The sequence below is a fragment of the Cervus elaphus genome, chromosome 33 (genome assembly GCF_910594005.1).
Source record: "Cervus elaphus chromosome 33, mCerEla1.1, whole genome shotgun sequence".
In the NCBI taxonomy this organism is placed as follows: Eukaryota; Metazoa; Chordata; class Mammalia; order Artiodactyla; family Cervidae; genus Cervus; species Cervus elaphus.
In genome coordinates, this window is record NC_057847.1 from 75,733,203 (window position 1) to 75,755,917 (window position 22,715).

Consider the following 22,715-nt stretch of genomic DNA (forward strand, 5'->3'; position numbering starts at 1 on the left):
TCCTGATTTCAATTTTGATATGTGTCGGTTTGGATCGAGTTGAGTTCATTTTGTTTGAGGACTTCTGTGCTCCCTGTACCTGGGTATCTTTCCTTCTTCAAGTCTGGTAAGTTATTGGCCATAATTTCCTCAAATACATCATGTAGATCTTCACTCTCAGTTCTCCTTTTGGATCTCTATTCTACAAATGTTGGTACACTTCAATGTTACTACAAATATCTCTTAGACATTTTTCTTTTCTTTCTTTTTTTTATTTGCTCTTCTTTTTGCTGTTCTGACTGGCTGATTTCCAGTATTCTATTTTCCAGATAACTTGTACATACCTCTGTTGCTGCTGCTAAGTCAATTCAGTCGTGTCCGACTCTGTGCGACCACATAGACGGCAGCCCACCAGGCTCCTCCATCCTTGGGATTCTCCAGGCAGGTACACTGGAGTGGGTTGCCATTTCCTTCTCCAACATAACTCTGTATCACTTACCTATTATTCATTCTTTCTAGAGCATATTTTACTTTGACTATTAAATTCTTTGTATCTGATCGGGTGTGTTTTTATAGTTTCTAGTTCCTAATTAACAAGTTCACTATGTTCATGTATTCCTTTACCTAGTGTAATTAATATTTTTATTTTCAGTGCTTTGAATTCTTTATTTGGTAAGTTGTTTATTTCTGTTCCATTTAAAAAAAATATTTTCTGAAGCTTTGTCTTTCAGTTGAGAGCAGTTCCTCTGCCTTTTCATTTTGCTTAATTTTTCGGCCTGTATGAATTTAAGAAAAAAGTTACCTATTGTGCTCTTGAAAAGGTGTTGTTTTTGAAAGTGTGCTTATGCAGACTCATGTACCCAGCCTTCTGTAGGAGCGCTGACCTTGATGCAGATGCAAGTCACATCTTTCTTCAGGGCGTGCTGGCGGCTATCGCCTTGGTAGAGGTGGGGCTGGGGATGCAGAGCCTAGAGCAGGAGCAAGGTGGGAGAGCAGCTCCTGTCTGCTCAGCGACCGTCTCTGCGGTACTGAGGGTGGGATCTCATCCCAAGCTGCTGGAGTAGACGCCCTGAGGGTTGGCCTAAGCTGGCTGTATTCTGTTCGATTTTCTTCCTGCCTCTCCACCCCAGGAACTTTGCCCCTGAGCAGGGAGGGGCTGCGGTCAGCGGGGCCCCTGCAGGCTCGCGGCTGGTGTCAGCAAGAGCAGCGCAAGCCGCGTCAGAGGTGCTGCACGCTGAGGCTTCTGCAGTAGTTTTCCTCACCCCACCCAGGACAAGCCCTGGGTGCAAGTCCACCGGGTCCCTCACAGACGATCGACTGTCCCCAGGCTCTGCCACACCCACCCTGTTTAGACGCCCCACTGCAGGACAGGCTATGCGTGTGTGTGTTCCCAGAGTGGACCTGGGTGTGAGCCGTGGTGGAGAAGTGGCTCTCAGGGATTTGGACTGCTTCAAATGCCCCGCTTGGGTAGGTGCCAGCATGACTCACTGCCACCCCACCCGAGGCCCTGCCTCGGGATGGGACAGTCTCTAGTCTCAAGGTCAAGCCCTCTCTTGGGTGGTGGCCCGGACAGACGCATTGCCTTGCTGTGGTTCGTGAGCAGGCCCAGAGCGTTTACTTGGTTTGGGCGGGAGGACCTGTCGAGGATGTCACAGGAAACTCAGCGGTCACTGGAGCTGACCTCTGTCCGCACTGCCTCCAAGGCGAGCAAGCATGCACAAGCTCTGCACAAAAATAGTCCAGGCTTCCCAGCGCTTTCCTGTTGGTCCCTGCTGTCCTCCAACTGGCCAGGGCAGGGCTCGTCGCCCTTGTGAAGGTCTGGGACTGAGCGCCCAATTCACGGCTCTGGCTGCTCATCCCCCAGGGTGGGCGTCTGCCTGTGCATCACCGTTCTTCCTTGCCTACATGATTATATACGCTTTTTTCCTTCAGCCCTGGGTGTACAGGAGCCCTTCTGCAAGTCTCCAGACAGCCTTCACTGAGCATTGCACCAGGCGCAGAAGCATTTGTGGTGTTTTCCTGGGGACGGGTGAGCTCCAAGGTGGTGTCCTCTTGCGCCACCATCTCAGTTGATCCCCATCACTTAGTCTTTGATAGTGTAATTAAAGTCTTGTCAACTTCGTTGATTTTTTTCAGAGAGTCAGTTTTTTGTTTTATTGATTCTCTGTGGCATTTAAAAAATCTACTTTACTCGCATCTGCTGTAATCATTATTATTTTTCTTTTGTTGGCTTTGGGTTTAGTTTGCTCTTCTTTTCCTAGTTGCTGCTGCTTAAACTTAGGTTATAGATTTGACATTTCCTTTTTTTAAGTGTAGGTGGTAAACTGCTCTGAATTTCCCTCAGAGTATTGACTTAACTGCATAAGTTTTAGTATGTCATATTCTCACTTCTATTCATCTTTAAGTATGTTTTAATTTCCTTTATATCTTCTTTGTTCTACTGGGTGACTGAGTGTAGAGTTTAAATTTCACAACTATGTGAATTTCCAGGTGTTTTTTTTTTTTTTTTTCTTTTCCCTTCTTCTATGTTATTTTTCTTTTAATTCTGAGATTTACTAGAACATGGTCAGGAAAGATATGTGTATAATTTTAGTTTTCCTAGATTTATTGAAACTTGTTTTGTGGTCTAACATGTGGTCCATCTTGGAGAAGTTTCCCTGTCACTAGATTAGAATGTACATTCTGCTGTTTTGGGGTAAAGTGATCAGTTTATGTCAGTTAAGTATGGAATGTTTTAAGTCTCCTCTTTTTAAACTGAATTTTATTCTAAATGTTCTACCCATTATTTAAAATGGAGGGGCAGGGCAAGGTCAAGCAAAAATGCCATAAAGTTTTAATGTTTTTAATGTTAATTTTCTTGATTCAGTGATTGCTTGTTTGCTGTGAACTTTTAGCTGTTTTCCAGATTTATGGGTTTGTTTTATAAATTTTCCCAGTTTCTGATAGTTCTGTGAATGGATGTATGGGCATCAGAAGCTACCTACAATATTATTTTTCTGATGTTTCTCTCTCTCTAAATTATTTTGAAGCATTCATTCTAAAAATATCCTTCTCTGGAAAAATGGTTTGGGGGGTCAGTGTAGGCAGTAATGTTTTCCATATCTCTGCTTCAGTATTTTATGAATATAGACATATAGGTATACTGATAAATATATATGAATTTTAATGATACTTTATATCAAAAGCAGAAGTCACCAAATTCTAATCAACAAAATTCACCATGATGATTTTCAATGCTTACTGCATCTGTTTATTTTCATAAGAGAAGCAGTTTGCTTTATGTGAGAACAGATGTATGTGTGATTATTTGCACTGAAATACACAAACATTGGAGTAAAGCAGCAATTTACAATTGCTGCCTGAGACTTCTCTTAAGTATACAATTAGTGAACAATGAAGAACTCATTACCTCTTATAATTTTACAGTCAAGGAAACAAACAATTAAAATTGGTGGTGTGAAAACATGTGTAGATAAACTGATGTACACAGAAACTCACATCACAGTCTTTCAAGTTTCCTGAAACTGGGAAACATCTGCTATCTTATTAGAGACTTTCCTTTTGATGAAAAAATACCCAGAGGTTGATTCTGTATTGGTATTCTTTAATGTTTTGATACTTCTCTCAATTATTTATGCAATTATTCATTTTTGATAAGGAAGAGGGAAAAAACGACCATTGAAGGAACAGCGATCACGAGAAGAAAACTACCTTCATCCTTGATCTGGTAAATCTTCGCCAGATTAAACTTTATTTAGTTATCCCATTGCTGATAAAAGAGATACTTATTAACAATCCCTCCAAATGGTGATCTTTTAATACCTTTATCTGTGTTTGTGTAAATGAAAGACACTCTTGTTCACAAGACGCTGCTCTGAATCATTTGCTTTACAGTGTATGGACTCCAACAACATGCCTATCACGCTCATGCTCATCAACGTCATGTTTTTCAAGATTTTTGATACCTTCTCTCCTCTCGAATCGTTTCCCCCTCTTCCCCTATTTTCACATTTAGGTGATGACCTTCCTTCTGCCACTGACGCATATTCACCATGAGAGAAATCAGCTTTACGCACTTTTTGCTTTGTTGTTCAGTCACTAAGTCTTGTCCTACTGTTTTGCTATTCCATGGACCGTAGCTCACCGTGTTCCTTTGTCCAGGGGATTTCCCAGGCCAGAATGCTGGAGTGGGCTGCCGTTTCCTTCTCCAGGTTATCTCCCTGACCCAGGGATCCAACCCAAGTCTCCTGCTTAGGCAGGGGGATTCCTTACCATGGAGCCACCAGGGAAGCCTGTATTATATATATATAAATATGCATGTATGTATGTATGTGCATATAACATATATATATGTATGTGTGTGTGTATATAACATAATATGCATGTATATATGTATAAATATGTATGTATGTATATGTATATAACCTATATATATGTATGTGTATGTGTATAACATAATATGCATGTATATATGTATATACATACGCATATATTTGTTGGCAAGTTCAGGGTGTGTGAAGGGCTTCCCTGGTGGCTCAGTGGTAGAGAATCTGCCTGCCAATGCAAGAGACCTGGGTTTGATACCTGGGTTAGTAAGATCTGCTGTAGAAGGGGATGGAAGCCCAGTCCAGTATCTTTGCCTGGAGAATTCCATTGACAGATCCTGAAAGGCTGCAGTCCGTGAGATCACAGACTTGGACATGGTTGAGTGGCTTTCACACATACATACATATATTTTTTTCAACCTTTGACCCCATTGCTACACATGAGCCTTTTCTGAGCCTAACACAGCTTCATATACAGCCCAGGTAGGTTATCCTTAAAACTCTAGACTCATACATGGAACTGGCCATTCACATCTTCCTTTGAAAGTAAACTATGTACCTCAGAAATAACTTTAAATGAAATGTTTATTGAATTAAAAAATAAATAGTTGAATATATAAAATGTGATCATACAATTCAATAAATTTCTAAAAAGACAACACAGTGTTTACCAGCATCACAGAAGTCCTTTTGTCTTTGCTAATAATCAGCCCCCAAGTTAACAGTGTTCTAATTTCTAATACAATAGGTGAGTTTGTTCTGTTTTTACACTCTACATAAACATGGGGCTCCTACAGTGTATACTCTTTTACATCTATTTTGTCTTAACATTACTTGTGGAATGTGTTCATGATGTTTCAAAAAGTTAAACTGCTATGTAATATGGTATAAATGTGTCAACGTTATTGCTGATCATTATTTGTTTGCTTCTAGTTAGGGGTTTTATAATAATGCTGCTATCACATTTCTTGTTCATGTCTTCTGGGGAAATTTCTGCCCACCTCTATTTGGAAAATATCTCACAGTGAAATTCCTCGATATGTGTATATTTTGCTTTAGTAGACACAGCTAGACAGTTTTCCAATATGGGATCAATTTATACCCTCATTAACACAGAAGAACTGTACAAAAAAGATGTCACAACCTAGATAATCATGATGGTGTGATCACTCACCTAGAGCCAGACATCCTGGAATGTGAAGTCAAGTGGGCCTTAGGAAGCATCACTATGAACAAAGCTAGTGGAGGTGATGGAATTCCAGTTGAGCTATTTCAAATCCTAAAAGATGATGCAGTGAAAGTGCTGCACTCAATATGCCAGCAAATTTGGAAAACTCAGCAGTGGCCACAGGACTGGAAAAGGTCAGTTTTTATTCCAAATCAAAGAAAGTCAATGCCAAAGAATGCTCAAACTACTGCACAACTGCACTCATTTCACACGCTAGCAAAGTAATACTCAAAATTCTCTAAGGCAGGCTCTAGCAATACATGAACTGTGAACTTTCAGATGTTCAAGCTGGTTTTAGAAAAAGCAGAGGAACCAGAGGTCAAATTGCCAACATCTGCTGGATCATTGAAAAAGCAAGAGAGTTCCAGGAAAACATCTATTTCTGCTTTATTGACTACGCCAAAGCCTTTGACTGTGGATCACAATAAACTGTGGAAAATTCTGAAAGAGATGGGAATACCAGACCACCTGACCTACCTCTTGAGAAACCTGTATGCAGGTCAGGAAGCCACAGTTAGAACTGGACATGGAACAACAGACTGGTTTCCAAATAGGAAAAGGAGTATGTCAAGGCTGTATATTGTCACCCTGCTTATTTAGCTTATATGCAGAGTACATCACAAGAAACGCTGGGCTGGAAGAAGCACAAGCTGGAATCAAGATTGCTGGGAGAAATATCAATAACCTCAGATATGCAGATGACACCACCCTTATGGCAGACAGTGAAGAAGAACTGAAGAGCCTCTTGATGAAAGTGAAAGAGGAGAGTGAAAAAGTTGGCTTAAAGCTCAAGATTCAGAAAAATATGATCATGGCATCCAGTCCCATCACTTCATGGCAAATAGACGGGGAAACAGTGGCTGAGTTTATTTTGGGGGGCTCCAAAATCACTGCAGATGGTGACTGCAGCCATGAAATTAAAAGACACTTACTCCCTGGAAGGAAAGTTATGACCAAACTAGATAGCATATTAAAAAGCAGAGACATTACTTTGCCAACAAAGGTCTGTCTAGTCAAGGCTATGGTTTTTCCAGTGGTCATGTAAGGATGTGAGAGTTGGACTGTGAAGAAAGCTGAGCACCGAAGAATTGATGCTTTTGAACTGTGGTGTTGGAGAAGACTCTTGAGAGTCGCTTGGACTGCAAGGAGATCCAACCAGTCCATCCTAAAGGAGATCAGTCCTGGGTGTTCATTGGAAGGACTGATGCTGAAGCTGAAACTCCAATACTTTGTCTACCTGATGCGAAGAGCTGACTCATTTGAAAAGTTCCTGATGCTGGGAAAGATTGAAGGCAGGAGGAGAAGTGGACAACAGAGGATGAGATGGTTGGATGGCATCACCAACTCAATGTACATGGGTTTGGTTGGACTCTGGAGTTGGTGATGGACAGGGAGGCCTGGCGTGCTGCAGTCCATGAGGTCACAAAGAGTCGGACACGACTGAGCGACTGAACTGAACTGAGCTAACAATTTATGAGTGTAATCTTGATGTCATATATTGAAAACCTAACTTCTTTCTGCCTTCCACAAGCAGTCTCTTCTAAAGTCATATACTTTTTGAATAAGTGGTAAATTTATTTTTCTGTTTGATCATTCATACCAAAAAAGCTTGACAATATCCTTAACTCTTATTTTTCTCATTGCTGTTCTTTCTTGCCATTAGCAAATCCTGAAACCTCTCTTGAAAAATCATAAAGCACACATGTACATATATATATATATAATTGGTATATGTGCTTATATTAGTACAACCATTTGCTCTAGTCATGACTTCTTGCGTGATTTTTTAATTGCCCACGTATTCCGTTCCATCTCTTGCAGTCGGTTCTCCGCTGAGCCGGCCCAGTGATAATACAGCATTGGCCATATCTTGTCCTAACTGGTGCCTCATCTCATGCTAAGTAGGAAACTCTCACAATGGTCTGCAGCCTACTACTGTGCCCTGTGTTTCTACTTTGTGTTTCTCCTGCTCTCTTTCTTTTGCCAACTGCACCCCTGCCAACACTGGCTTTCTTGACGTTATTCAGTACAAGCAGCATGGACTTATTTCTGGTCCTCACACGTGCTAGCGTTTCTAACCTTGGGTGCTTCTCCTGGTGCCCAGTCTTTTCCTAAGTGTTAACTCATTAAAATTTAAACATTAACCTCCGCTTTCCACTTGGCACCACCTTTCCCCTTATATTTATTTGTCTGTGTGAAAGTGTTAGTCACTCAGTTGAGTCTGACTCTTTGCAACGCCAACTGTATCCCACCAGGCTCCTCTGTCCATGGGATTCTCCAGGCAAGAATATTGGAGTGGGCTGCCATTCCCTTCTCCAGGGGATCTTCCTGACCCAGGGATTGAACCTGGGTCTCCTGCATTGCAGGAGGAATGCAGGAATTTCTTTACCATCTGAGCCATTTGCGTGAAGAAGCTACTAAAACAGTAACCGTGTATTTATAAATCTACCAACACTAGAAAAGATATCAGGCAGAAGTATGACTTTGTTTTATTCAGCCTGTTTCCCAATTATCTAGATCAGTGCCTAGGATGAACTAGGTGCGGATATAAAGTACGTATGCGTGCTCAGACACCTCAGTTGTGTCCAGCTCTCCTTGACCCCGTGGGCTGTAGCCCCCCAGACTCCATTGTCCATGGGATTTTCCCTGCTGGAATACTGGAGTGGGTTGCCATGCTTTCCTCCAGGGGAATCTTCCTGACCCAGGGATCAAAACTGTCTCCTGAATTGCAGGTGGATTCTTTACTGCTGGGCCACCAGGGAAGATCGATCAAAGTACATTTGTGAATAAACAGATATGTCAAGAGACTTCTCCAAGAATAAGTTTTTAAGATAGAGTGATAACCCAAAGACGTATTGACGAATTTAATAATTTTTAAAATATGTGTAGTCCAAATTCTTCTCTTTAAGATGAAAATCATAAAAGAAATCCTTAGAAATGTGAAGCGATATGGATACATTAATCAATTGTCTAAAAGGTTAAAAGCACTTGTATACCTAAAGAGTTAATTATTTGTATGAATTAATTATAAATTGATACTATAACTTTTTGATTACTTAAGCTGTATTTGGCATGGTTTAATATTTCCCGATATTTCTCAGTTACCCAGCATTGCACTCAGACATAGGGGCAATTACTCTAAACTTCAATAACACTGTGGATTCTAACACTTTTTTTACATTTGTATGGATAAATGCCAAGATTGGAGATTTTAGAAATAATATGTATGTAGCAGTTACACAATCTCAAAATTTCCTCAATGTGACCCACATTGGCACACTTGAGTTTTAAAATATATAGTTCAATTGTGATATCAGTTAAGTAAATCATTAGAGATTAAAATGTTATTTCTGTAGGGTTATTATTAATAAATATCCATGCTAAGTTACTCATTCAGTACAAGTTGGTCTAAAAGAAGCAAGACCTTTCCCTTCTATTCCTTCCTCCCCTGGTTTTCTAATTCAAGATATTGCATATTTAGCAATGAATTTCTTCCCTTCATCAAATATGCATGTGAGATAACATGAAATACATATATTGGTCTCTGGCTCTACTCCCTGGAACGGGGCTCCAAAAACCTTTGTAAATTCCTAAGTGGTACAAGAACTAGAAGCATCTTTTGTTCTGTTGAGGTGACTCTGGTTGAGTCCTGAATGGGGACTTGTCACCAGGAAGACCAAATAGTTATTAGATGCTTGATATTTTCAGCCCCAGTTCCCATTTTCTAGAGAGAGGAGAGGGACTGGCAGTGAAGTTAATAATTGATCTTGTCTACATGAGAAAGCTCCCATAAAATCACAATAATATGGGATCTTGGGAGCTTTCAGGTCGATTAACATATTCACATTCCAGAAGATGCACCCTAACTCTATGGAGACAACATCTCTGCACTCAGGACCCTTCCAGACCTTGCCCTACGCACCTCTTTCTTTGATTGTTCATATATATCCTTTATCACATCTTGTCTGAATTCTGTGAGCTGTTCTAGGAAACAAAGGGCAAAAAATCATGGGAATCTCTGACTTGTTGCCCAGTTGGACAGAAGTTGCAGGTAACCTAGGGACCTGCTATTGCAATTGACATGTAAATTTGAGGGGCAGTCTCAAGTAACTGAGCCCTTAACTTGTGAGATTTGATGCTATTACCAGGTAGATAATCTCAGAATTGACTTAATTTGTCGAACACCCTGTTGTTGTTACAGAATCATGTGGTGCAGCCAAAACCCCCACACATCTGATGGCCAGAGGGTCAGAAGTGAAGTGTTCTGTGTAGGAGTAGAAAAAGACACAGGAGGAGAATTGTAGGTGTTTCAAACAAAACACATTAAGATATGATGATATTAAATCCTATTCTGGGCTCAAGCATAAGTCAGAGAAGTAGGACAAAACAGGAAAGGATGCTGAGGGGAAAGTTAGGATGTCATAAAGACTAGAATATCTAAAGAAGGGACAGACAAAAGGCCCGAGAGGCCAGCTTTAATTCTTCTTCTGCAGGTAGTGTGATGACAGGAGGACTATGACATAATTCAACATGGTCATTAGTTAAACAGAACTGACTCATCCTCAGCCTTGCCGCCTTCAATTCTGAACACAGATTCTGAGCAAGTTACATCATCTCTGTAGCCTTTAATTCTTTGTTGTCTAAGGATGATTCTTATTTTGTGCTAGGATTAAGTCAGAAATGCATTGAAGCTTTGGCTACATGGTTAAGATTAAATAAATATTAGCTTTCTGCACTTTCTCTACAGATATTTTTAGAAACAAGTTCTGTTACAATTTTCTGAGTTTTCTTTTTTTTGGGGGGGTAGGGATAGGGTTTTTTGTCCCCCAAACAGGATGTTCTGTATCCAGCAGACACAGCCTTAGTATGTGATTTCTCCTCTCTTCTGACATTTCACAGACTAGTGAAGGACATGGGAGTGTGATACTTGATGAATTTACATATTAAAGTTACTTTGGTCTCTGAAGGTGAAAGATTTCGTTGAAATTCTAGGTACAGCTCACTGGTTGGATGGAAATGGACGGATCTGAATGTATCAACCAACTCCAGCTGAATTTCAAAACATCAAAGATCCATTGAACCTTCAAGTGCATTTGCAAATGTATTTTCACTTAACTTGTTTTGAATCAAAGATAATTTAAAGAAAAAATTTAGCTAAGTAGTTTGAGTTCATTTACACTCATATCATCAAAATGCCATTTTGCAAGCACTTTAAGCCATTTTGAATTCTTCTAATATGTTTAAAAGCCTTGAGAAAAAAAATATGTTTTGTATTTACAAAAAAGGAGCTGACATACATTAACAAAAAAGAACACGCTCCCCCCCAGGCACTTGCTTCTTAGAATACACTTGAAGCAGCTCCTTCTCAGTGGCATCGTAGGTAATATTTGACCTTTCTGCAAGGTTAAATACATACCTCTTCCTCCAGGAAACAAAACAAAATTTCCTTCTTTATTTTCTCCTAAGCTGAAAAAGATTAGAATAGGAAAATGAGGAGGTTCTTGTAGGGGAGGAGTTCATCCCCACCTCCCCTAACACCTTCTAAATCCATCTTTGAAACTCCATGATTGAAGTAAAAAGAGCTTTTAATAAAGCAAAGTGGCTCTTTTATCAATGAGATCACTGATCCTAAGTTGCCCCAAAACAAACCTTGCAGAACCTGCCCTGGAGGCCCCGCTGTGGTATGTTACCGGCATGTTTTTCTGTTTTTGTGTGTGTATGTGTGTGGAGTTATATACATAGAATTTATATATATTCTATATTTTTATATTTCTGTGTGTATGTATGCATATTTCTGTGAGTATTTTTTAATTTCAGTGCATGTGTATATTCATATACAGATCATATCATATATATATGTATGTATATGTAACTCACATACACAACCATGAAATACATAGATGTATTCACTTTTGACATATATATATATATATATTTAGACATAATGCTATGGCGCACTTAATAGACTGCAGTATAGTTTAAGCATAGCTTTTATATGCTCTGGGAAACCAAACAACTCATGTGACTTACTTTATTGGGTGATCAGGAAGCCTGTTTGCAATATCTCTGACGTCTGCCTGCATATGGTCATCAGAAAATAGACAGAAATGTTGCTGGGGTGAGTCCTGTAGGCAGTAATTTTGATGAGAAGAGTGGACAGAGGAGCCGGAAATGGGCCTCGCTGTCCCACGTGTGAGGCGTCTCAGGAGGGAGGGCGGTGGAGGAAATGAGCTCAGTGGTGCCCAAGGTCTGAAGATGCATTAACAGACAGGGAGACGTTGTCAGAGATCAAACAAAACTTGGATCTTCCTGAAAACTTTGCCTCAAGTGCGACTGTGAAATATGTGTAGGTAATGAGGTGAAGCCAATAATTATTAAAAGTACTTTAATAATTCCTATCCAAAGCAGAACAAGTTTGCTTCTTCTGTATCTCTAGTTTAGCCAATTGTACAAACTGAATGTATAAAAATGAATTGTGATTTGAATCATTTACATTGTTTGCTAATTCTGTCATTCTCTGCTTTACAGTTGATTGCTTTATTATATTTTAATGTGATTCTAACAAATTAATTCTTTTGGAAATTTCTTTAGTTTGAAACATTTTAGCAAGTATTTTCTTCAGAGGCTGATCTTTCTTCTGCATTGTTTGTGTTCAGATCTGTCCATGTGGGAGGTTTAAAAAGATAAAACTTAGTCAAGACTTGAAGAGGAGTAGTTAATAAGGGTCTGGGCAGATGTACTAGAAAAATTAAATAAGTTGTCCTTTCAATAGCAATTCTTTATTAGTATTTGTACATTTAAAGCCAGTCAAACTATTTCTATACTTTGTGAATAACATGCAATAAAAAGAAGGGCTGAACAACACCCTGCATACTTGTCTTGGAGGCACACTGTGCACACAATTGAATCAAAGTCTTTCACGTTCATTGGATATTTTTCCCTAATCTCCTATATTCTGCATTATTATGAACTTCAGGTATATATAAAAAAAGAGAATCAATGGACCTGACTCTGTTTTCAGTATCTTTTAAATGTTATTAATGATTGTTTCTTGCTATTATTTTTTATTACTGTTATTTTGGGAAGTATACACATGCTAGAATGAGCTTCCCCATGGTTCCAATGTTTACATCTTCTCTGTCCAAGAGATTGAGACCAAATTCTCTTAGTTCCAACTCCATATTCCCATAAGGACTCATTATCTGGGTTCAGTGCCAGTACAGAATTCTATGCTCAGAAGGTATGGATATCAAAAACCAACAGCAAGGCTACTGATGTCCTCTCCTGAGGTCTCACAAATGAGCTCACACATTTTCCTCATAAAACCTTGCAGGTGCATCCAAAGTTGTGTTGAAATGATTTTTATGAAGTCATATGGCTGTATTGTGGATCTGAGACCACAGTGTAGGTTTTCTGACTAGTACATTAAAAGTTGTTTCTAGGAACCCATCCACATTGTGGATGCTCCATTTCTTGACTTGTAGAGTCATATTCCTTCACCCTTCTGTATTTGCCCTTAATTTCTCATTTTTTTGCTTCTATCTGTTGCTTTGGAGCTACAAGTTCAGGTGGCATAAGGTTGCATTTCTGCATCCCTTGGCATTTCTTCTTTTCCTCTTACACATAATTAATTTTACCTCTGCTAGGGATTACTTCACCTTGAAGCTCAGCCAAAGCCAGGGAGCACCTATACCCTAAAGTAAAATTGCAAGAAGTCACATGAAGGCAATGTAGCTGTTAGAAATATGATTCCTCAGGTGTGTCTGGATAATGCTCAGATGTACCAGAACTTATATCAGCTGATGCCAATGAAAACTGTGAGGTTTCAGTTGATTTTTGAAAACACACAGGACACCAAATCACCAAGGTGACTAGCTATTAGGTTGTTAAAAACCTGTGCAACATGCTTTGATACTACAGGGTATATTGCAATGTGCAAAATATAATGCATATTGCAATTTTTGCAATATGCAAAATTGTTGGTTGGCTATTTAAGAGCCTCATGAGATTAAAGACTATGGAGAGGCAAGGGAAAAATATTTCCCTGCTGGGGTCAATTTTTTTTTTTAAATTTCAAGGAGGTACAATCAGACCTAAAAAAATCTTTGGGTTACAAGAAAACAGAATTATGAAAGATATATCATGAAATAAACAATGCATTGCTTTTCTTTTTTTTTTTTTTTTTTTACATTTTTGACAAAATTGCAGACTTAAAAGTTGCTAGATTACTACAAAGAATTGCAATATATTTTTAACACAATTTCTCCAAATGTTAAAATATTTCTATATTTGTTTTGTCATGCTCACTGGTCCCTTTCTCTCTCCAGAGAGTAAGATAGATAGATGATATGATAAATAGATAGAGATATATGCATACATATAGATATCTGTGTGAATAGATGGATTTATCTATTTCTTTTGACAGTAAGTTGCAAAGATGATGTTCTTAGAGTGTGAGTGATAGTCACTCAGTTATGTCCAGCTCTTTGCGGCCCCATGGACTGCAGCCCACCAGGCTCCTCTGTCCATTGAATTCTCCACACAAGAGTACTGGAGTTGGTTGTCATTTCCTTCTCCAATGATGTTCTTTACTAATAAATATTTGTATCTTCTTGACATTGGACATATTTTTTCTTACATAAAAGCCATGATTATCAAAATACAGAAATTGCCATTGACAGACAGCATTATCTAACCCACACATGTTATTCTGATTTTACCCGTTATCTTAATACTGTGCATTATAATCAAAAGAGATCACAATTAATGTGTTGCACTTTAGTCTGGCTCTTTTTACTTTGGAAAATAAAGTTTTATCGTTGAATAGTTTAAAAAAAACCTGTTTCACTGTGTTGTAATGTCTTTTTGTTGTTATTTAGTAGCTAAATCGTGTCCAACTCTTTTGCAACCTCATGGATTTTAGCCCGCCTGGCTTCTCTGTCCAGGAGATTTCCCACATGAGTACTGAAGACAGTGGCCATTTTCTTCATCGTGGGATCTTCCTGACCCAGGAGTTGAACCCATGCGTCCTGCTTGGCAGGCAGATTCTTTACCGCTGAGCTGCCAAGGATGCCTTTGTGGCTACACCAGTACATTCCCACCAACAGTGTAAGTGGGTATCCTTTTCTCCACATCCTCACAAATATTTGTTATTTGTGTTCTTGATGATGACTATTCTGACGGGTATGAGGTAATATTTCATTGTGGTTTTAATTTGCATTTCTCTGATGATTAGTGATGTTTTTCATGTGCCTGTTGGCCATCTGTATCCTTCTCTTGAAAAAAAAAATTGATTCAGTTCTTTTGCCCACTTTTAATTTCTTTGTTGATGTGTTTTTGTTTGTTTTTTTTTTTAATTGAGTTGTATGAGCAGTCAATATATTTTGGATGTTAACACTTTGGTGATCACATCATTTGCAGATATTTTCTCCCATAGAGCAGTTTGTCTTTTCACTTTTTAGATGGTTTCCTTTGCCATGTGGAAGCTTTTAAGTTTAATTAGATCCTATTTGTTTGTTTTTGCTTTCATTTCTTTTGCTTTACGAAAAAGATCCAAAAAAATATTGCTATGATTAATGTCAAATTGTGTTCTATCCTGTGCATCTCCTCTAGGAGTTTTACGGCGTCAGGTCTTACACTGAGGTCTTAATCCATTTGAATTTATGTTTTGTGTCATGTGCTAGAAGGTCCAAATCTCATTCTTTTACTGTCTAATCTTCCCAGCACCACTTATGAAGAGACTGTCTTGTCTTCATTTTGTATTCTTGCCTCCTTGTCATAGACTAATTGACCATAAGTATATGAGTTTAATTCTAGATTCTTTTTTCTATCCCACTTATCTATGTGGCTGTTTTTGTACCTGAATTGGAATCTCAATTCTATCTCTTAACACCTCTTTGATTGGGTGTATAATGAATCCAAGACATATTTTCCTCATTTACAAAACAAGGATAATACACACCTCACAATAAGGTATAGGTGAAACCATTGTGAGGGAAATCTTTCATTGTTTTCTAGAGACATACATCCAGTGGAAGGGAGTAAGAATAAGCAGACAGAATTTTAGACTGAAAATTTGAAAACAGAGTTTTAAAAAAGCTAAATTATAGGATAATTTAAATTCTCTAGTTTAACAAAGAAAAGCCCTGCATGTATAGATTTGATAAACTTTATTTATGAAATAATTGGAAATATTATGAAAACTATTATTTAAATATGAATAAGTGACTATATATATATCTCTTAAATATGGTACTGAGTTTATTTTTGGTTAAGCTATTAGAGTGATTAGTTGGAAATATTATCTCAGTAGATTTCCATCCACCATGAATCCTTGATCTTAATGTTGATCAGTTCAACAAAGCTGTATGAGAATTTGTAAGTTTTGTAATATTCCAAAGTTAGAAAGAGTATGAAAAATAGAATCTATGGTTATTGGTAGAAATAGGTATAAAGTATTTCATTCATTATCCATTCATTCAATTATATGAATGGGTTCAATTACTGTGTTCTAAGAATTATGCTAAGAATTAGGGATATAGAAGTGAATAAGTAAAATCTTTGAACAAACATTTTTGAAAAAAGTTTAGAAAACATCTGCTAAAATCAGACGCAAGTATATCCTTGAGAACAGCAATTTCATTTATAGAATTTAACTGAAGATATCCAGATATTTGTAGAAAGGCATTCAGTACAGTGTTATCTATAAAAGAAAAAAGTTAAAAGTTAACATTCACCTACAATAGTGGATAACTTAACCATCTTGTGCTGCAACCATAGTGACATAATATTCCAGAAGTAAAAGAAGAATTAGGTGCATTTTATTATAGAAGGAAAAGAATGAACTGTATATCCTATAATATACATGTATGTCCTATACTGCACATGTCTGTTTCTGCCATGTCTATATTCTTTTATCCAAAATTTTATGTTAGAAACTGTTACCCGTCAATTCAGGAAGTTAGATGCACGGTCTAAGTGGAGATAGAGACATTTGCTTATCACAACTTTCATTACTATGTATAAAGTTTTCAACATATGCATGCATTAGTATTGTTTAAAAATTAAATGTGCATCAAAAAATATGTGTTAATATTGCATAATTTCAAAGATTGCTCACTATTTTACCACATTCCTTGTAAGGAGCTATGTGGTCAAGCTCTTATAGAATCTGCTTAAGTTAAAACATGGGAACAAATCTATATGTATAACTGCTTTCCTCTTCAAATTTCCCGTGGGAAGGTCCAATCCACATGAAAGAGAACGCTTTCTACCACTGCTGGAAACAAGAGAACCTCCTCGAGAGATTTATCAGGATGTGACGGAGATGAGAGCCGAGAAGGGGAACAAGAGGCTTACTTCCCCAACAGTCAGGATGAACCAAGCCGACGTGAAAGCCTCGGGGTTTCTCTCCAGCCCTTTCTCTCCCCTCACAGAGGTCCGTTTCTGCTTTCCACTTAACACTTTCTGAGTGAGACTTTTGTGTCAGATGAAAGGAATTCCTGAAGTTTTGACTCCATAAAGTTTTTACTGTTGTTGATCTTAAGCCAAAAATTTAGATTCGAATATCTAGTTAAGCCGTTAGCGGAATAATCATAGGGTTCATATCTTTCATACAAACCAGGGACTAAAGGAAGACATGACAGATAGTGACATGGTAAACACAGAATATAGAAAAAGACAGAAAAATCACATGAAAAATGAGTGTTTTCAAGTATATATATGATTTTATTTAAAAAGCATAACTAGATCTTTTTAATGAATGTAGATGAAAAATTCTGAAATATTACCAACTAATCCAGCATGTCATGAACTACCCTGGTATCATAGGGAATGTAATTTCCTTCTGAGAAGCATGACATTTATTAATTTAACCCTTAATGCTAATATGTTAAAGAAGAAAAAATTAAGCTGCATCAGTGTTTCTTACCAGGGAAATAGATTGCATTTGAGGGAAGTATTACCATGCACAGCAGAAATTTGGCATTTCTGTGGTCTCTGCTCAGTAAATGCTCATAGCCTTCCCCAGGTATTAACTCAGTCCCTTCACTCAGGTTGACTCTGAGACTCCATGGAGTGCAGCCCACCAGGCTCCTCTGTCCATGGGATTCTCCAGGCAAGGATACTGGGGTGTGTTGCCGTGGCCTTCTCCAAGGGATCCTCCCCACTCAGGGAATGAACCCAAGTCTCCTGCGTCTCCTGCATTGCAGGCAGATGCTTTACTACAACCCCTGGGGAAACAGTATTGACTCTTTGCACCACATTCAAATGTCTCTTTAAACATTCTGGACCTAACAGAAGCAGAAGATATTAAGAAGAGGTGGCAAGAATACACAGAACTGTGTATACAAAAGGCCTTAATGACCCGCGTAACTACAATGGCATGTTCACTCACCTAGAGCCAGACATCCTGGAGCGTGAAGTCAAGTGGGCCTTAGGAAGCATTACTTTTAGGTCTTTTAGGTCTCCTGCAATGGCAGGCAGGTTCTTTAAAACTAGCACCACCTGAGAAGCCCAAAAGAATTATACTGCAATAAAAATTAATTTAAAAATAAAACAATTAAAATCCATTCATTTGTTTCCCCTAAAGTCCTCATACAGTGGGAATAGTGAAGATTGCCTTTAGAAATAGCAAGAGAAAAGACTTTCTTGAAGGTTAAATGGTGGAATTTGGACACATAAATACAATTGCATAAGTATATATTTGTTGTGTATATATCAGCAGTAAATGCTTTTAAATGCGATGAAAAGGAAAATCCCAACTGCCGTATGAAGAAAAGCTTAATATAAGAGAAGGAACAATAATTTTGAAGACCTGTGTAAAGAAAATATTAAACTTTGTTCAGGAACATAAAGAACATTGGACTATCTATGCCCTTGGATTCTCTCCCAAATATAAATATTTTAAGCAGACACACTGTAGATAGGAATTTAGTATATACTAAAACTGGTACTTCAGTGATCAAAGGACCTATAATTAAGTCAATGCTTTTAGGTTAACTTCTCAGTGGAATTTTGATATTTTCTTGATATTTTGACAAAATAATTCTAAAATTTATCAGGAAGAACAAATTCTGCAAAGTGGATAGTTTTAGTTCAGTTCAGTTCAGTTAATGTCCAACTCTTTGTGACCTCATGGACTGTAACACGCCAGGCCTCCCCATCCATCACCAACTCTGGGAGTCTACCCAAACTCATGTCCATTGAGTTGGTGATACCATCCAACCGTCTTATCCCCTGTCACCACCTTCTCCTCCTGCCTTCAACTTTTCCCAGCATCAGGGTCTTTTTCAATGAGTCAGTTCTTTGCATGAGGTGGCCAAAGTATTGGAGTTTCAGCTTCAGCATCAGTCCTTCCAATGAATATTCTGGACTGATTTCCTTTAGGATGGACTGGTTGGATCTCTTTGCTGTCCAAGGCACTCTCAAGAGTCTTCTCCAACACCACAGTTCAAAAGCATCAATTCTTTGGCACTCAGCTTTCTTTATAGTCCAACTCTCACATCCATATATGACTACTGGAAAAACCACAACTTTGACTAGACGGACCTTTGTTGGCAAAGTAATGTCTCTTTTTTTTTAATATGTTGTCTAGGTTGGTCATAACTTTTCTTCCAAGGAGCAAGCATCTTTTAATTTCATGGCTGCAGTCACAATCTGCTGTGATTTTTGAGCCCCAAATAAGAATAATTAGGCAGTGTTCACCCTAGAAAATTCTAAATTATGTAATAAATGTATATAGGTAAATCAGTTCTATATTATTCCAGAGGAAAGAACAGATTATAAGATTCAGAAACAGATTCAACTGCAAAAAAGACTTTAGAATATGAGAGAGGGTCACTTTAGGTTAGGAAAATTATGTTGTTAGAAATATTTAGGTCAATATTCTGGAAAAAAAAAATGTCCTGTAGTAATAGTATAATCTTTGCCAAAATAGATTTTAGAGGACTATATATTTAAAAGTAGTAAATAACAACCCAAATCTAATAGGGTAAAATTTAGGGTAGAAATAAATACACACAAATTTAGGGTGTTAGAAAAGCTTTCCAGATCGACAGCCAAGTAAAAGCACAAATGAAAAAAAAAAAAGACTGACAGATGTAACTACCTATAAAGGTGATAGTTTTAAAACAGTAAATACAGACAAATATTAAACTTAAAGCCAAAAATTAAACCTAAATTTAAACTTAAATTTAAACAAATATTAAAAATTAAAGACCAAATATTCAACTAATGAAAGTAAATAATATTAGGTAACTGATTCACATATGAAAGCAAGTGATTAATATATCTAATTAGAACATGTGATTAATCAATACAAAATATAATAACTAGTAAAAATTGAGCTGAAAGTATAAAAGGACTTATCACAAAAGTGAAACATTTTCAAAGGTTTATGTGAAAAGACTTTTATCCTCACAATGATATGCTTTGTCTATCAGAATAGACAGACAGACAGATGCTAGTTAAACAAATTGATGACCGAGACATATAGAGACACAACCAGTATATATAAAATGAAAACAGACATCATATGTTTCTTTTTTGTGAAGATGTAAACTGCATGCCTTTGTCTAAAACATTTATCTCTGGTAAAGTACTCTAAGTAAATACTAGAAGAAGCAAAGAAATTATCTGCATAAGGTTGCCTACTGAAGTGTGTTTTAAAATAAGAATACGCTGTCTTTCTCATTCTCTCTGTACTCACACATGCCCCCATGCACACACACAAACATCCCCAACTGTTTAGTCAATTATCTATACAAAAATGGTGGGGGTTTAGTTGCTAAGTTGTGTCCGACTCTTACAACTCCATGGATTTTAGCCTGCCAGACTCCTTTGTCCATGGCATTCTCCAGGCAAGAATACTGGAGTGGGCTGCCATTTCCTTCTCCAGCGGATCTTCCCATCCCAGGGATTGAACACAGGTCTCCTGCATTGCAGGCAGATTCTTTACCAACTGAGCTATGAGGGAAGCTCTGTAGCGTAATTACAGTGATAATTGGATATCTTTATTTACTGATGCTATACATGTCCATTGCATACTGCTATGAACAAAAGGTACTTACCAAACTATGAATATAATTACACCCAATTTTTATAACACCATATATATGGAAATAATATTGAAAATACAACACATACCCCATATTAATACCTAGTATCTCTGTATTTGATATTATTCATGTTTTCAATTTTCCTTTTAATATATTCCATGCTATGTCTTTGAGATGAAAATATGTTAATTTAAAGGCATCCAGGTAACATCCCCTGGGTTCCTGGCCATACCGTGGCCAGGAGACTGGCCTAGTTCTGGTTACAAATATGCACATACCTAGGGAATTTCTCCCCTGTTGGCTTAGACAGTAAAGAATCTGCCTGCAACACGGGAGACCTGGATTCTATCTCCGAGTTGGGAAGATCCCATGAAAGACAGCATGGCAGCCCACTCCAGGATTCTTGCCTGGAGAATTCCTGTGGACAGAGGAGCCTGGAGGGCTACAGTCCACGTGGTCGCAAAGAGTTGGACATGACTGAAGTGACTAAGCACACAGAATTTCTAATCAGAGAATAATAGTAACGATAATAATGATAGTAATAATAATAGATCAAACCAGCCAATCCTAAAGGAAATCAGTCCTGCATATCCATTGGAAGGACTGATGCTGAAGCTGAAGCTCCAATACTTTGGCTACCTAATATGAAGAGCTGTCTCATTGGGAAAGACCCTGATGCTGGGAAAGATTTAAGGCAGGAGGAGAAGGGGACAACAGAGGACAAGATGGTTGGATGGCATCACTGACTTAATGGACATTAGTTTGAGCAAGTTCCAGGAGATGGTGAAGGACAGAGAAGCCTGGTGTGCTGCAGTCCATGGGGTCGCAAAGAGCAACTGAACAACAACAATAATTATAATTGTTTTTCTATTAAGAAAAAGAGCTATTTTTGTAAGCCTTTATAAGAATATATAATGTGTTCATTTCCAAGATATTTTTTCATGCTTTTTTTCATTCATATTATGAGTTATTGTTTTTTCTTTTTTTGTTCAGACAAGTTGACAAAAAACTCAGAAGTAGTTATTTTCAATTAAGAAATATTATTTTAGTCCTCACGTGTTGCTTTTTTCTCTTTTTCTTACTTTGATAGCATCAAATTTTTTATTATATTTTTTTTGATGTTTAACATTAATCCAATCCTATTACTTTAGATATGCTTTATTAGAAGTTACTTCAGATTCTATTGGAATGGAGTCAGAGTGTTAGGACATAGATAAATAGTGTAATAAGAAATGGTATACAACTTATATTACTCCACATAAATCATTTCAAATTTGAGTTTCACCTTCTTTATAACTCCACCCACAAAAAAAAAAAAAAAAAAGGGAGGGTCATGTTAGCCAGAAAGCTCAGAGAAAAATGTACTCTTTGACACAGTCAAGTTGGAGTTTACTAGCAATGCATTAGTGCTCAGAGAAGAAGTTTCCCAAATATGAAATGACAGAAAAATAAAGAGCATAATATTTTGTGAGCAAAGGTCACTTTTTAGAATTCCAAAAATGTGGTATTCTCTACTTCCAAGAATTCTCTTAGCCTTTTCCAATAATGGATATTGAAACTTCAGCAAAATCATTCTGTATTTCCTATGATATTTTATGATGTTTAAATTGTTTTCATTCAGGTGTTTTTTAAATTAACATACTTAAATCCCTATGAGATTGTTATATCCATGTTTCATGTTAAGCAAACAAACTCAGGTCAAGTAACTTGCTCAAGATCAAACAGCCAGTAAAATTGGCAGAACTTGGCTTTGATCACAGCTTTCCTAAAATTTTTAACCACAGCCAGTGTGCTTATCATGACTCATTAACATCATTGTCATTGAGCAAGCTTTAAGAATTTTAAAAATACCTTACATAGCATGTTTCTTTTATATTTCCAGCTCCTAAAGGAATTAGGATGCACACACTGTAAGCTCATCTTTGGAGTTTAAGCTGACTGATAATATTAAATAACTCAATACAGGGCTGTTCTCAAAAGTGTGTCTTTCAGTCTGTCTCCTGATTTTTGCCTTTTTGTTGGAACTTTATTTTCTCTTTATTTTTTTGGTCTCAGGATTATTTAATTCTCCGCTAAATATCTCAAAGATATTTGCAATATATTAAGGGCCATTTAAGAGATCTATTT

The 22,715-nt window shown here is 37.6% G+C and overlaps 1 long non-coding RNA gene across 1 annotated transcript in view; it reads left to right on the forward strand.

Annotated features, from left to right (window-relative positions):
- LOC122688695 overlaps positions 1 to 18,942 on the forward strand; it is a 31,160-nt gene extending 12,218 nt beyond the window's left edge. Inside the window, exon 3 of the long non-coding RNA XR_006339546.1 lies at positions 18,847 to 18,942. This is a non-coding gene — a long non-coding RNA (uncharacterized LOC122688695). The remainder of the gene's footprint in view (positions 1 to 18,846) is intronic.
- The last annotated feature ends 3,773 nt before the right edge of the window (positions 18,943 to 22,715 follow it).